This window comes from Octodon degus, unplaced genomic scaffold (assembly GCF_000260255.1).
Source record: "Octodon degus isolate 3935 unplaced genomic scaffold, OctDeg1.0 scaffold00103, whole genome shotgun sequence".
Taxonomy (NCBI): domain Eukaryota; kingdom Metazoa; phylum Chordata; class Mammalia; order Rodentia; family Octodontidae; genus Octodon; species Octodon degus.
In genome coordinates this window covers 8,899,233-8,914,657 of record NW_004524679.1, presented here as the reverse complement: position 1 = coordinate 8,914,657, position 15,425 = coordinate 8,899,233, and the positions used below count along the sequence as shown (strand labels likewise).

General features: G+C 38.8%; 1 pseudogene; it reads right to left on the bottom strand.

Annotated features, from left to right (window-relative positions):
* Window positions 1–360: 360 nt before the first annotated feature.
* Window positions 361–1,625, bottom strand: LOC101588261 (annotated as a pseudogene).
* Between the last annotated feature and the right edge of the window lie 13,800 nt (window positions 1,626–15,425).

Below are 15,425 nucleotides of genomic sequence, written 5' to 3'. Positions count from 1 at the left end.
GGATCAAAGTTTGGTCCCCTGCACCTGCCTAAACTTGATAAGCACATGCTTTAGAACGCTGAACTATCTCGCTGGCACAGTTGATTTCTTTATGACAGCCATTCTTTCTGGGCAGATATGGCATCTCAATGTTTTAGATTGCACTTCTCAAATTGCCAGTGAAGTGGAGCATTTTTCAGGTACTTATCTGCCTCTTATATTTCATTCCCCGAGAAGTGAGAAATGATCAGAAATATTCATTGTTTTTCCATTATAAAAATTTGTTTTTATGCAAATCTACAGGTTTTAAACAGTTAAGAGACTTTTTTGTGCCTGGAGAAGCAGGCAGGCCCTGATGGTGATGGCATTACAGGAACGTGGTTACAGGCTCTGCTCAATGTTTGTGGAGATGTCGATCTCTTCTGGAAACTCAGCCACATTAACTTCAAACCAGCCTTGACCATCATTAAGAACTTTAGCATCATTCATATTGTACACGAAAGTGATGGCCAGGCATTTGTTACCAAAGAGACCTGCACGGGCAACATGGTGCAGGTAAGTGTCTGAGTCTTCAAACATATCATAGCTGAAGATGATGTTGATACTTTCAGTGTCCATTACTTTTCCAAACATGTTAGTGGCCATCAGGATCCACTGCTGGAATTACTTGAGCTGCTGTTAACGTGATAGGCACTCCTCGTGTGCCATGACATGGTGCATGGCAATAGGCAGGAAGTTCTGCTACACCAGTAGCTGTGCCATAGCCATGTATGTACCGACTTCGTAAAAATCACCACCTGGTTTAATTCTAATACATCAAGGAGGTCGAACAACTTTCAGTTCTCATTGTCCTTGATCTTCACATAGTACTGCTACAGGCCATGCTGCATGAGCTTGGTCTCATAATTTATAAACACCTTCATGGGATCCTGCATAAACTTCCTGCAGACCAGCCGGATCTCCTTCTTCACAGTGGGGCTAAACATCATGCACTGCTTCTCATGGGGTGTCAGGTGAAAGATCTCCTGTAGGTCCAGCCTCATGTCTAGCTGCTCCAGCATCTTGTCACACACATCAAGCAAAAAGTGCTCCACGTTCTTCAGGTTGAGGGTCCTGTTTCTCATGAGTGCTAGGATCCAGCTATGATGTGAGGACAGTTTCTCTTTGCACTTCCTCATCCTTCTTGATGGATTTTCCTCCAATGTACATGGACAATTTGTGACTGGGCATGTATTTGGAGAAGCACTCATACACCTTGTTGACAGGAACGCCAGCTCCCTTATGTGACACATGACCAGAACTGCCATCTGACTACTGACAGGCTCAGTTTGCTGTTGTGTGGCCAGCACTAAGACCGCCATCCTGCCCATTGCAGACTTGGCCTGACAGGATATGCATGACCAGGATGGTCAGGGAGCTGAACTTATGTTGAATCTCTGAGGGGTGCTAAAAGCTGCAGTCTACGATGCCATTTAAGAGCTCTGGATTCAGTAGGAAGTCCCAAAAGTCATATCTGTGAATGGAGACATAGGCGACCTGCACATCATTCTTCTAAGTGTGGGAGTGCTCTCAGTAAGAGCCTAGGACCCTTCATCTTCCTCATTATCCAGAAGTTCATCTTTTATGTCTTGTTCTTGGATTCTCATTCACCTCCTCATGCTAAGAGTAGGATCTCAGATGATCGTTTTTAGATTAGATCTTTAAATTTTCGGGCCCAAGGGCCGGCCAAATAGCTCATCAGATCAAAGCACCAGAAAGAAGGCACTGTCCTCACATCCCTTCATCCCAGGACTGCCATGCCATCCCTGCCCTTGAAGCACTCTGAGATGGTGATTGAGACTGTGCATTTTGGTGCACACCTGTAATCCCAGCAATTGGGAGGCTGTAAACATAAGAATCATTTATGAGTTCAATATAGTAGTGAGAACTGTGCACCCTGTAGACCCTACAGTAAAATACAGGAGAAAAAAATGAAATAAATTTTGGGATCCTAATTTTTTTTTTACTTGTTTGTATATTCCAGATAGTAGATCTTTGTATGAGTGATTATTGCTTAGGATATTTTCAATGTCTCTGTGTTATCTATTTGCATTGTTGATGATGTCCTTTGATGTGCAGAAACTGCCCATTAAGTGGAGGTGCCAATGGTATATTCCTTGAAATATTTCCCATGCATCTTGTTTTTTGAGCATGAAATGTGTGCCTACCTGTATATCTTCAAGATTTCCAAATATTTTTCTCTAGCATGAGATTTAGTGTTTCGGTTTTAATGGTCAGATCTTTAATGCGTTTAGAATTTCGATTGGGACATAGTGATAGACAGGGGTCGAATTTTAGTTTTCAGCAAATAGACAACCTGTTTTCCTAGCATCATTTGTTAAAGAAGCTATATTTCTTCCAGTGAACATGTTTGGCCCCTTTTTCAAAGATTCTGACATTACCGGTCCTATCGATAACTCATTACTATTATGGACTACTGGACTATTGGGGATTCAAATGAAGGATTATTTTGTATCTGTATATACAAAATAGTTAGCATAGATATACAAATACTTTCCTTTCGTTCAGTGAGAAGAAAGATTTGTGCTAATACTGTTTGGATAGGATATGATGTCTGCATTTTTACTGTGAATAACGACTAAAAGGCAACAATATGCAATGTATTAATTATTGCAGCCATGCTTCTGATCAGTTTTGAAGCTAACTCATTGCTATTTATATCTATATACAATTAATAAAAATATATGACTGATTTCTTATGCAATTGTATCTGCATCTTCTAATGTGTTTCATTGATTTTAATCTCATTTTGTCATTACCATGCTAATTTTTTCACAGCAGCTCTGTAGTATAATTTCAAAGCAGGACTTATAATGCGTCCTGCCTTGCATTTCTTGTCCAATATTGTGTTTGCTACCAGGTCTATTCTGGTTCTAAATACATTTGAAGAATATTTTCTCTAGATCTGTGTGGTATGATGTTGGAATTTTGATAGGGATTGCATTATATCTGTACAGCAATTTTGAGAGTACGGCAATCTTCACATAATTGGTTCTTTCTATCCAGGAGCAAGAAAAATATTCCCATATTCTGACATTCTCCTTGAGCTCTATTTTCAGAGTAGCGTAGTTTTCATTGTAAAGATCATTTTCTTCCTTGGTTTCATCAATTCCTAGGTATTTCACTATTTTGGATGTTATTGTGAAGGGTATTTTTTCTCAAAAATCACTTTTAGTGTGTCTCATATCTGTGTATAGCAATGTTATTTATTTTTGGTATTGAGTTTTTAACCTGTTATGATATTGATTTTTTTTATTAATTCTAGCAGATGCTTGGTGTTTTTTGGCTCTTTCAAGTAGAGTATCCTGTTCTCTGCACATAATGATAGTTTCACTTCTTCCTTATCTATTCTTATTTTTATCTGTCTCTGTTGTTTATTGGCTTTAGATAATGATTCCAGAACTATACTGAATATGGGTGGTGATAGAGGACGTCCTTGTTTTATATCGAATTGGAGAGTAAAAGATTTCATATTTTCCCCATTTAGAATTATGTTGGTTGTCATATTGTCATAGGTGTCTTTTATTAGATTAATGTATAACCCATTTATTGCAATCTTCTTTAGTGCTTTGATCATGAATGAGTATTGAACTTTTTCAAAAGCCTTTTTTGCATTGAATGTGGTGATCATGAGATTTTTAGTTTTGGTTCTATTGATGTCCTGTACTACATTTATAGATTTGCATATGTTGAACCATTCTTGCATCCATGGCATGAAACTTATATGGTCATGTTGTGTAATCCTATTGATGATTTGCTATGTTCTATTTGCTAGGATCTTATTGATAATTTTTGCATTTATGTTCTTCAGGGAATTTGGCCTGCAATGTTCTTTTATGGTTGAATGTTTCTCTGGTTTTAATATCAGCATAATACTTGCCACCAGTAATTATATTGGGATTATTTCTTCCTTTGAAAAAAAAATTGAGAAATTCAAGGAGTATTCTTAGTAAATCTTCTGTAAATTTCTTGTAAAATTCAGCTGTAAATCCATCTGAACAGGCGCTCCTGACATCTCTGAACAAAATGCAGGCATGCCACATAAGTGGGAATCATACCATGCCACCAAGACCCTCCCAACAATCCACAGCGCCCCCCTCATACCTGCCACGTGAGAACTTCTGATACGTTCTCCCAGCCCCCAAATCCAACCCAGGCTGGGGCCCAGAGAGTGGGTGGAAGAGATTCTAGCTACTCTCAACCCCAGGGACCTCTCTAGTAAAAATCCAGGCACACAACATGAATGAGATCCTCTGCCTCGTCATTGAGACACACCCACTACTAAGGAGACACGTAAATGAATGCCAAGTGGGTGATAACTTCTGCCACATCCTTGAGACCAACGGTTCCACCCAAAAGAATGTACGGTGAGTGTGTGGTTAACACCTAGGAATCAATGAAACCAAGCCATCCCCTTACCCCCTTGTCCTCTTCTGGCCCAGATTAGGATTGACAAACAGGCCTTGCGTGCAACTCTGCAGCTGCACACCCTGCACACAGAGGAGGGGACAGAACAAACCAGATAGTCCAGAACATCATGCTAGCGGGTCACAACAGGTTCAATACCAAGGGCTGCAGGATGAAGGAGCTGAGCATAGCAGCCAGACCCAAGCCAGGCAAAACTGGATAATTTCAAGCTTTGTAGATTGGTACCAGAAATTCATTAGGTGATAAGGTTATACCTCCAACAAAGCTCTACAAGAAAGGTCAGAGGACAGTGCTGCGCAAAATGACAATGAAAGCTCTAGCCCAGACCCAGTGAGTGTGTGGGAGAGTTTCCTTCTACCGTGTGCCTGCGGGATCCGTCTTATCCAAGCCCAGTTGCAACATTGGTGAAAACCTCTTCCACCCTTTTGTCAAACAACCCACCCCATCGCAACCCCCCACACTCCTACCGAGTGAGTGACAGCTTCAATCGCATTCTCAGGAAACACAGATCCAGCCCTAGTCAAGGCCCAGTGAGTGTGTGGGAGAATTTCCTCTCCAACTTACTCCACATTGTCTCCTTCAGACTGAACTCAGGACTGGAATAAAGGCCTGGGGTGAAACTCTGCAGCTGTTGTCCCTGCAAAGAGAGTAGGGGACAGAACCACTCAGCTTGTCTAGAAGCAAAACATCTTGTCAGAGGGACACAACAGGTTCACTCCGAAGGGAGAGTATAGGAATGAGCTGAGCTCAGAAGCCAGACCCAAGCAAGGAACAGCTGGAAAAACTCAAAATTTGCAGATCTGCACCTCAATTTCAGTAGGTGCTAAGGGTATAACTGTACCAAATCACTACAACGAAGGTCAGAAGACAATGCTATATAAAATGACAACGAGAAGGGGCAAAATGCAGCCTCAGAACCCAAGCCCACCAATAACTAGTGCAGAGGACATTAACACAGAACAAATTAGGAATTACACAGCTGAAATCAATGAATCAACAGCTTCAGAAAAAAGAAACAACAGCAGAATGGTATAGAGGAACTCAGACTGGAAATAAAAAGACAAATCCCTGTAGTAGTAGCATCTTCAGTAAAGAATCAAATGGAGAAACATATGGAGGAAATCCAATGCCCACGCAGAACAAGTTCAGAGGACACTAGCTCAGCTGAAATGTATAAGTTGATGGCGTTGAAAGTAAATAAGCAACAGCAGAAAGTAGTAGAGGGACTTATAGCAGAATTATTTTATGAAGTAAAAAAGGAATTCCCTGAACTCATAGCGTCTGAAACAAACAATCAAATGCAGAAACATAAGAAAGAAAGTCAATCTGAAAAATAATCTGCACTAAAAAATTAACAACTGCTTATAAACAAGACATTGATAAAATATAGAGGAGATAAGAAAAATGACAGATTCCATGAATGAGCAATGCAGTAAAGAAGTAGATCACATGAAGCAGAGTCAAAGAGATACAGAGAAACTTAAAATCTCAATCACAAGCTTGCAAAACCGTTTGTGTGAAAGTGAAGACAGAATTTCAGATCTTGAAGTGCTGGTGCGGCTAGTGAAAAGGCAAAAAAAAAAAAAGATGTCTTCAAAATAATTGCAATGCAGAAAAAATAATTCAATTGCAAGACAATGAAAACATGAATAATGTGAGACTAATAGGTATCAATGGAAAGAAGGTATCATTCCAAAAGACATTAAAAAATAGGGGCAGAGGTAATAGCATAAATTTTCCCAAATTTGAGGAAACAATCTGACATTCAGGTATCCGAAGCATACAGTAGAAGTAACATACACCTACTTAAATACACCAAGACATGTAATAGTCAAGATCCCTGAAATCCAGCACAAGAATAATATAGTGAGAGCCACTAGAAGAAAGAAATGATGACATTCAAAGAAAACCCATGAAAATTACGTTTGACTTCTCTTAACAAAATATGAAGGCAAGAATAGCAGGGAGCACAGTACTTCACGTCCTCCATGAAAATAAATTGCAGCACAGAATACTATAACCTGAAATAATCTTTCAAGTTTGATGGAGAAGTAGGATAGTTTCATGACAAAGAACAAATAAAGAATTTCATGATAAAAAAGCCAACTCTACACAGGCTCCTGAAAGTTGTTCTAGAGAGGGACCAAAATGATCAGAACTTCACGAATGAGATAAGAAGTACCCAACTAAATAGAGCAAACAACTATAGAGAGGAGAAAAAGGAGAAAACAACAACAGTTAAATAACATGTCAATCATAATTAAATACGTGTCAATTATAACTGTCAATGTAAATGGATTCAATTCGCCAATTAAGGGAAATATACTGGCACAGAGTATTAGAAAACAAAATGGAAAAATATGCTGTATACAAGAAACATATTTAAATCATGACAACATTCACAGGCTGAAACTGAAAGGATGGAAAACAATACCACATGCCCAAACACCTCCAAATATGCTGTTGTAGCAATCCTAATCTCAGACAGTCCCAAATTCAATTGAAGAATGATGGAACGAAATAAAGAATGTCACTATTTATTGGTTATGGGAAAATACAAGAGGAAGAAGTAGCAGTTATAAATATGTATGCGCCAAACATTGAAGCACCTAAATATATAAGCATATAATAATGGACGTTAAAAATATAATATCCAATACCACAATCTTGACAAGAGACCTTAGTAACCTCTTATCACAAAAGAGATAGGTGAAGCAGTAAAGAAATAACAGAAGGGAACCAGACCTTGAAACAAATGAACTTAGTGGAGATATATAGAGGATTGCACAGAAACACTGCGAAATACACATTTTTATCAGCTGCACATGGGTCATTTTCTAAAATAGACCACATACTGGTCCATGAGTCATGCTGAAGTGTATGTAAGAAAAAAGAAACCATCCCATGCATATTATCTGACCAAGTGCAATGAAATGAAATAAAACACAAAAGAAGCCAGAAAAAAGCAATAAACACATTGAAATTAAACAAAAGCCTACTCAACAACCAATGGGTCACAGATGAAATTAAACAAGAAATTCAACAATTCAAAAATAATTTCATGAAAATTCAAGCACAAGTTCCCAGAATTTATGGGGTACGAAGAAAGCAGTTCTCAGAAGGAAAATCATAGCTGTGAAATCACAAATTAGAAAAAACAAAAAGGGAAAAAATAAAAACCATAATGTTTCACTCACAACAACAAGAAAAGGAGGAGCAAACAAAATACAGGTCCCAAAGACTCAAAGAAACCATAAAGATTACATGAGAAATTAATTTTATTGAGATAAAGAGTCCCACAATATTCCTTTTGCTGTCTCTTGATTTCATTCACCAACCCCTTCATCTTGAACAACCATCTACCTGAGATACATCACAGCAGCAAATGTCATATCTTGACAAGCAGCCCATATTCAGAAGACCAGAATGACAGGCAATCCAAGCATGAAACTACTTTTACACATTACCATCTGCAGTGCAGTAGCTTAGTTCACAGGTATCAGTACATATAGTTAGTCAGGGTGAGAATCTTTCCAATTAACTGCTAGATTATAAAATCTTCTGAAGATTCTCAGGATCAATGCCTTGCCCATCTTCTACATACAAATGTATGGCTTGACATATTCATATTTCATAGCTCTTCTTTCTGTCTCTTGATTAGTTAGTCTATGAGATCCAGGATTCCTTTTAATTATATTGTACCTTTATATTTGTATTTCTTCTTTTGAGTTCTAATACTATGGAGAATATACGATATTTACACATGTGTGACTGGTTTATTTCAATTATGAGTATATATTCAAGTGGCATCTACTTCAATATAAAGGCTTCGAGTTCATCACTCTTAATAACTGAATAAAAACCCATTGTGTAAAAATACCACATCTTTTTCAACCATTCCTCAGGTGAAGGAATATTGTGGGAATGTCCTGCTTCAAGGTTATATATGGTGAGATTTTTGGACTTGGGTGTAAACATAAGATGTATATAATTTTTTACTCCTATTTGTAAAATATATTCTAATTTTTAAATGTTTTTATCATATTCTGTAGAGACTTAAATTTCAACATATCAATAGTTGATGAAAATACCTGTTACATATTATGCCTAAGATGTTTGATATGCAGACAGATAGTGAGGATAAGTTTAACAGCCTAAGTTGTATGATAATAACAATAAGCTTGTCCTCTGGATGGTTAACAACCTATGTTGGCAGAACAAAATACGTCAAAAATTAGGGCTGCAAATAATGCCAACATTTTGACCCTTGCCTTCTAAGGTCAGTTAAGACTCAGGACGTATGAGAACTTGTACTGTAACGTCTTGTAACTCAGTAGTGTCCCAAATTTTGTGATCAAGGCGAATATGGGGCCAAAAAGGAAAATGATCAATGATTTAGAGAGTGCCTAAGGAGAGTCACATGGAGCAAAAATATTCTCTCAGGCTTTCACAGAAAGCACATTGTCCAAGCAATGGCCATGACTCATCCACACGGCTGAAACTGACAAAAGTTCTACAATCTGAGGTACAGGGTCTCAGAATAAATCCTGAGGGGATATCACTGACCTTATCAGACCCAAAAGCTACAACTCTTGTTGCATAAGTCCTGCTTCACCTTGGTCTTCACCATCCACCAGAAAAGTATAAAAAGGAAATATAAGAAGTAAAGCCATGCTGTTACGTTGAGCTTTAGGGGACTCAGGTCAACAATTTCTGACATTGCCTGTCAAGCAGAAGACCCAATACTGTTATGGGCTTTTGGACTCTTTTAGAATATATTGCTGAGTTTACACAGCAATAATATTCAGATAATGGAACTTAACAAAAAAAGGGTATACAGATGAATATCAATTTTGTATCTGTGTATTCAAAGTGGTTAGGATATGTATACAGTTATATTCTTTTAATGAATACAATGATCTGTTCTAATGCTGTTTGTAAAGAGGATATCATGTCTGCATCTTGTACAGCAATTAACCACTAGGAAGAATGTTTGCAATGTGTTAATTATTGAAACTGTCCTACTAATTTCATTTGAAACTCTCTCATTGCTATTTGTTTATCAATAAAGTTATGGGAAAATTTTAATTGAGTTGAAAACAGTCAAATATTTAATGAAACAAAAAAGTATAATCTTTGAAAGAGTAAATAAAATCGATAAGCTCTTAGATATTCTAATTATACAAAGGAAAGAAAAAATTAAATACAAGCAATAAGGAATGAAACAGGTGTAATTATCACAAATCAGCTGGAAATTTGGAAGATTGTCAATAGCTTCTTGGAGAAACTTTGCTCTCACAGAATAGAAGTCACTGAATCAATGGCCACATTTCTACAAAGGTACAAATTTCCAAAACTTTATTGACAAGATATAACCACTCTGAATAGCCCAATAACAGCCAACGAAATACCAGTTATACTATTTAAAAAAATTCTGAAAAAGAAAATTCGAGCTATGGATGGATTCACAAGTGAAATCTACAAGAAATATACAGAAGAGGTAGTTCCTATATTCCTCAAACTCTTCAATGAAATTGAAAAGAAACTAATCCTCCCAAAATCAATACTGGAGGAAAGAATTATAAAGATACCAAAACCAGGGAAAGACACAATTAAAAAGAGAACTATAGGGCAATGTCCCTCATGAACATATATGCAAAAATTCTCATTAAGATATTAGAATATAGAATATAGCAAATAATCAAGAAGATCATACACCATGACCCAGCAATATTCATCCCAGAATGCAAAGATGGTTCATATTTGAAAATCGATATATTAAAAACACTATATCAGTAGAGTGAAAACAAAAACCACATGATCATCAGAATTGACGTAGAAATGGCTTTTGAAAAAATTCAACCTTATTCATGTTGAAACTACTACAGAAAATTGGAATATATGGCCTCTACTTAATTCTGCTAAAAGCCATTGATGAAAACCCAACGACTAACATAATTCTAAATGGGGAAATACTGAACGCTTTTACTGTTAGATCTGCAAGAAGACAAGAATGTCATCTCTCAGCACTCCTATTCATTATAGTTCTGGAAACATTAGCTAGAACCTTTAGACAATAGAAAGAAGTAAAATGAATAAGAATAGGTAAGGAAGAAGATAAATTATCATTCTTTGTAGATGACATGATACTTTACTGGGAAGTGCAAAAAAACTTCATCAAGAAGCTACAAGAATTAATATACAAATGCAGTAGTATAGCAGGATACAAAGTAAATATCCAAAAGTCGATAGCATTCCTCTGCAAAGATTTTTTTAAAAATGCATTGAGAAGTAAATTAGTGAAACAATACCTGTTAAAATAACACCTAAGAATATGAAATATAGTAGAATTAATCTAACTAAAGAAGTCAAAGATCTTTTCAAGGAAAATTACAATACTCTGAAAATATTATATTAAGAGGATTTCAGGAAGTGGAAAGTTATTGAATGATCTGGAATGGGAAGAGCCAACATTGTGAAGATAGCCATGCTTAGAAAATTTCTGTGCAGATTTAATGTAATCCCTATCAAACTACCACCAACGTACATCACAGACCTAGGGAAATTATGTATTAAATTTATGAGGAACGAGAAAAGGCCTAGAATATCAAAGGCAATCCTAGGCAACAAAGACAAGGCAGGAGGCATTACAATTCTAGACTTGAAAATATGATACAAGGCTACTGTGATAAAATCAGCATGGTACTGACAACAAAATAGACCTGAGGATCAAAGGAATAGATTAGAAGATGCTGAAGCCCCTATGAACACACTCAGCCCACTTATCTTTGACAAAGGGGCCAAACATAATTATTAGAGGAAAGATAGCCTCTTTAACAAATGGTACTTGAAAATCTAGCTCTCCACATGCCAAAATCTAAAAATTGACCAAGGTCTATCAGCATACACTAAGCTAAACTCAAGGTAAATGAAAGATCGAAACATTAAAACAGAGACACTAAAAATCCTGGAAAAGATATCAGGAGGAACTCTTGAAAATATAGGGGTAGTCAAAGAGTTCAGGAAGAAAAATAAAGTCAAAAGGGAAACACTTGAAATAATTAACAACTGGGAAATTCTCTTACTGAGAAGTGTTTGCAGGTCAAAAAAAAATAACCAACAAAGTGAAACGACAACTCACAAATTTGGAAAAAATCATGATAAATACGTACTCAAACAAACGTCTGCTCTCTAGTATTTACAAAGAAAAGAAAAAAACTAGCACCCCAAAATTTAAAGACCCTGTCCAGAAATGGGCATCTGAGTTGAACACACACTTCTCAGTGGACGAAATCAAAGAAGTGAATACATATATGAAAAATGCTCCAAATCAATGAACATCCGTGAAATACAGTTAAATTTATTTATTTAATTTTTACATTTTTTTTTAATTTATTGTATGTGTGTGGCCAGCTCAGCCCACCAGGGGGCGGGCTGGCTGGCATGTGGTACTGGGGGATCGAACCGTGGTCCCTGTGCTTTGCCAAGCTTGTTCCAAGTAGGTGCTTTAGACCACTGAGCCATCTCTCCAGCCCTACAGTTAAATTTAGAAGATGGGCAAGACAATGATCCTGACAATCATCGGATAGTTGTTGAATCTAGCAGTAAATTGGAAAGATTCTCCCTCTCATTAACTATATATACAGACGCATGTGAACTGAGCAACTGCACTGTAGATGAAATTTGTAATAGAATGTTCATGGTTGGAGAGCCTGTCATTCTGGTTGTGAATATGGGCTGCTTATCATAACATGCCAGTCGCTGCTGTGCTGTCTCTCGGGTCGATGACTGTTCAAAAAGAAGGGGTTGGTGAATGAAGGCAGGAGTCAGGAAAAGCCATGTTGTGGTTTTTTCCGGCTTCAAAGTTGTACATGGTCAGATTTATGGACTTCTGTGTAAAAATAAGAATTATGTAATTATTTATGCCTATTTTTTCAACATATTCTGTAGGGACTTAAAGTATAACATATCAAACTTGATGAAAAATACCTTTTCAATGTTATTCCTTAGATGTTTGATATTCAAACAGATATTGAAATTAAACTTAACAGCCTAGGTTGTATGATAATAACAATAAGCTTCTCTTCTAAAGGGCTAACAACCTACGTTTGCAGACAAAAATTAAAGAAAAAGAATGGCCACAAGGAATGTCAACATTTTGGCCCTAACCTTCCAAGGTCAATTAAGACTCAGGCCGTATGAGAACTGGTACTGTAACAACATGTGACTCAGTAGTTTCCCAGTTTTTCTGATCAAAGAGATTGTTGGACCAAAGAGGAAGATGTTCTACCATGTAGAATGTGCCTAAGGATAGTCACATGGAGAGAAAACATTCTCTCAGGCTTTCACAGAGAGCTTGTTAGACAAACAATCTCCCTGACTCATCCACATTTTTGACACTGACAAAAGATCTACAATCTGAGGTACAAGATCTCAGGATAAATCCTGAGGGGATTTCCCTGACCATGGTTGAGATAAACTGCTCAGTGGGGTAATTTCTATTAAGTAAATTTCAGACAAATGTGGTGGCCCCTTCTGCACTAGCTATCTGAGCTCTGGCAACTTAGTCACCATCTCCCCTGTGCATACTGTTGCTGGGACAGAAGTGGTAGCATCCAGTTGACCTGAGTGAGAAGAGCACCTACACTGACAAGGACCCGCATGAACTTATGTGTGATGGCTGTGCCAAAATTTGTTTAAGAAGTTCAGCAGAAGTGTTTTAAGAAAAGTAACAGGAAGCAATGATTTGAAAACCCAGGGTGGCACAGTGATTCTAGATATGTCCTCCTGTGATGGACCCTCGCTTGAAACGTAGCATACTGGAGGGGACAAGGAGATGGCTCATTGGAATAAGCGCTTCCCTGGCAAGCACAAAGGCCTGAGTTGAATTCCTGGTTCCACAAAATAAAAGAAAGAAAGAAAGAAAAGAAAAGAAAAGAAAAGAAAAGAAAAGAAAAGAAAAGAAAAGAAAAGAAGAAAAGAAAAGAAAGCAAAAAAAAAAAAGAAAGAAAAGAAATGTAGCATACTGGAAAGGAGATGGAACTTGCCAAGATCAGGGAATCCACACATACAGAGGGACTGGCTGGCGTGGGTCAGGGGCTTGTTCCACTCCATTATTTTCTGCCACGTTGCTCCCTTCCCTCAAATCATCCATCCCCAGATGTGGTGGTTTTCACTCAGTGTTCTTTGGTAGCCCTTGCCACAGAAACCTGTGCATTCAAGTCCCTCATTGGTCCTCCCTTACCCCATGCCTGTGTCCTCCCTGAGACCATGTCTCAGTGCTTTCTTCCTTAAAACTCTCGCTGACTGACCTTCTCTGTCCTCTTTATTCGTGAATCTAAATTGAATCACCAGCCCACAGCCATTTTCAGTCTGATACTGACTTGTAAATCTGAGGCAATTGTGCCCAACCTCAATCTCCATCTTGCATGTCTGATATCTCAGGGATGAGCCCTTTGGAAGGTCCCAGGACTACTCTCTCCCTCTGCTGGTCCTTGACTCCATGAATGCATGGTATATGGGTAAAATATTTTTCTCCTTGTTCACTCAATGTTTTTAAAGAAAATGATGAAGTCCTATTAGCTTGGCCCAAGGTAGAAATGTTAACTTCACCTGTCTCCAGGTTTCAAGGCCACACCAGTCTCCATGGACCCCCCACCTCCTCTCCCTTCCCCGCGCCAGGCCATTAAGATCATAATATATCAATGTATTTTGTCCTATTAAAATATCTGAAATGAAGCAAATATGGTTAAAAGCAAGAGACAAAGCCATTTCTTCCCCAAATATACATAACCAAACCAACTGTAAAGACAAGAAAATTTATGTTCAGATAACTTAGAAAATGCCTATTGCCTCAACCAGAGGAGTGTTTGCTCAGTGCAGGGAAAATTGAACCCTTATTGGGCGAGACACAGGAAATGAATTCACCTTGCCACAGTGTCCCTAAAGAAGTCACACATCCTAAGAGCCAGGCTGCCCCAAAGAGCCAGGGACTGTGGCTCACATCCTGCCCACCCTGTGGGGCATCATGGGAAGAGGCCACAAGGAAGCTGAAAAAAGGACCATTTACAAGATTCCCCGGGTTTCTAATCCCATTGGTACGGCATGGAGTCAAGAAACTATGGATTGACCCAGAAAGGGCACACACAGAACGCTTGTGACACAGCAGTCATTGTGGTGCTATGAGAAGCTTTCCTTGCTTTTGTGTCTAACATCTTTCTGTCAAGGAATAAAATGCACTTGGCAGGCTGTGGCAGAAGGACTGCCATGGAGGCCAGCCTGGTCTGCATAGTGAGTCCAAGGCCAGCCTGAACTATAAGAGCAAGAAGGTATGAAGACAAAACAAAGCAAAACAGTAAAGGAAAGAAAACAAAGTCATGCAGATATGTTGAAGAAGTTAAATGCAGACTGTGTTTCAAAAATTGGAGAACAGGAGTAGGAATTTCTGCCAAGTTCTGGGAACCACCAGACCCAGTCCTAGCCCAGGTCCGGTGAGTGTGTGGAGAGCTTCCTGCTACCCTGTGCCAGTGTGACCAATCCCAGCCCAAGCGCAGCGTGGGCCAGACCGTCTCCCACTCCCTTGGGCCACCCCCATCACTCCGCAGTACCTCCCCCACCCCGTCTGACGAGTAGGAATTTTTGTCCAGTTCCAGGAACCCCAGACCCAGTCCTAGATCAGGTTGGGTGAGTGTGCGGAGAGCTTCCTGCTACTCTGCGATGGCGGGACCAGTCCCAGGCCAGGTGCAGCATGGGTTGGAACCTCTCCCATCCCCTTGGGCCTAACCCACCACTCCACAGTACCTCCCCCACCTAACCCGCAGAGTAGGAATTTCTGCCGAGTCCAGGTACCCCCAGAAGCAGTCCTAGCACAGGTCCGGTGAGTGTATGGGAGAGCTTCCTCTTCCCCCTACGTCAACTTGCCCCCTACAGGCACAGCTCAGGCCTGGCATACACGCCTG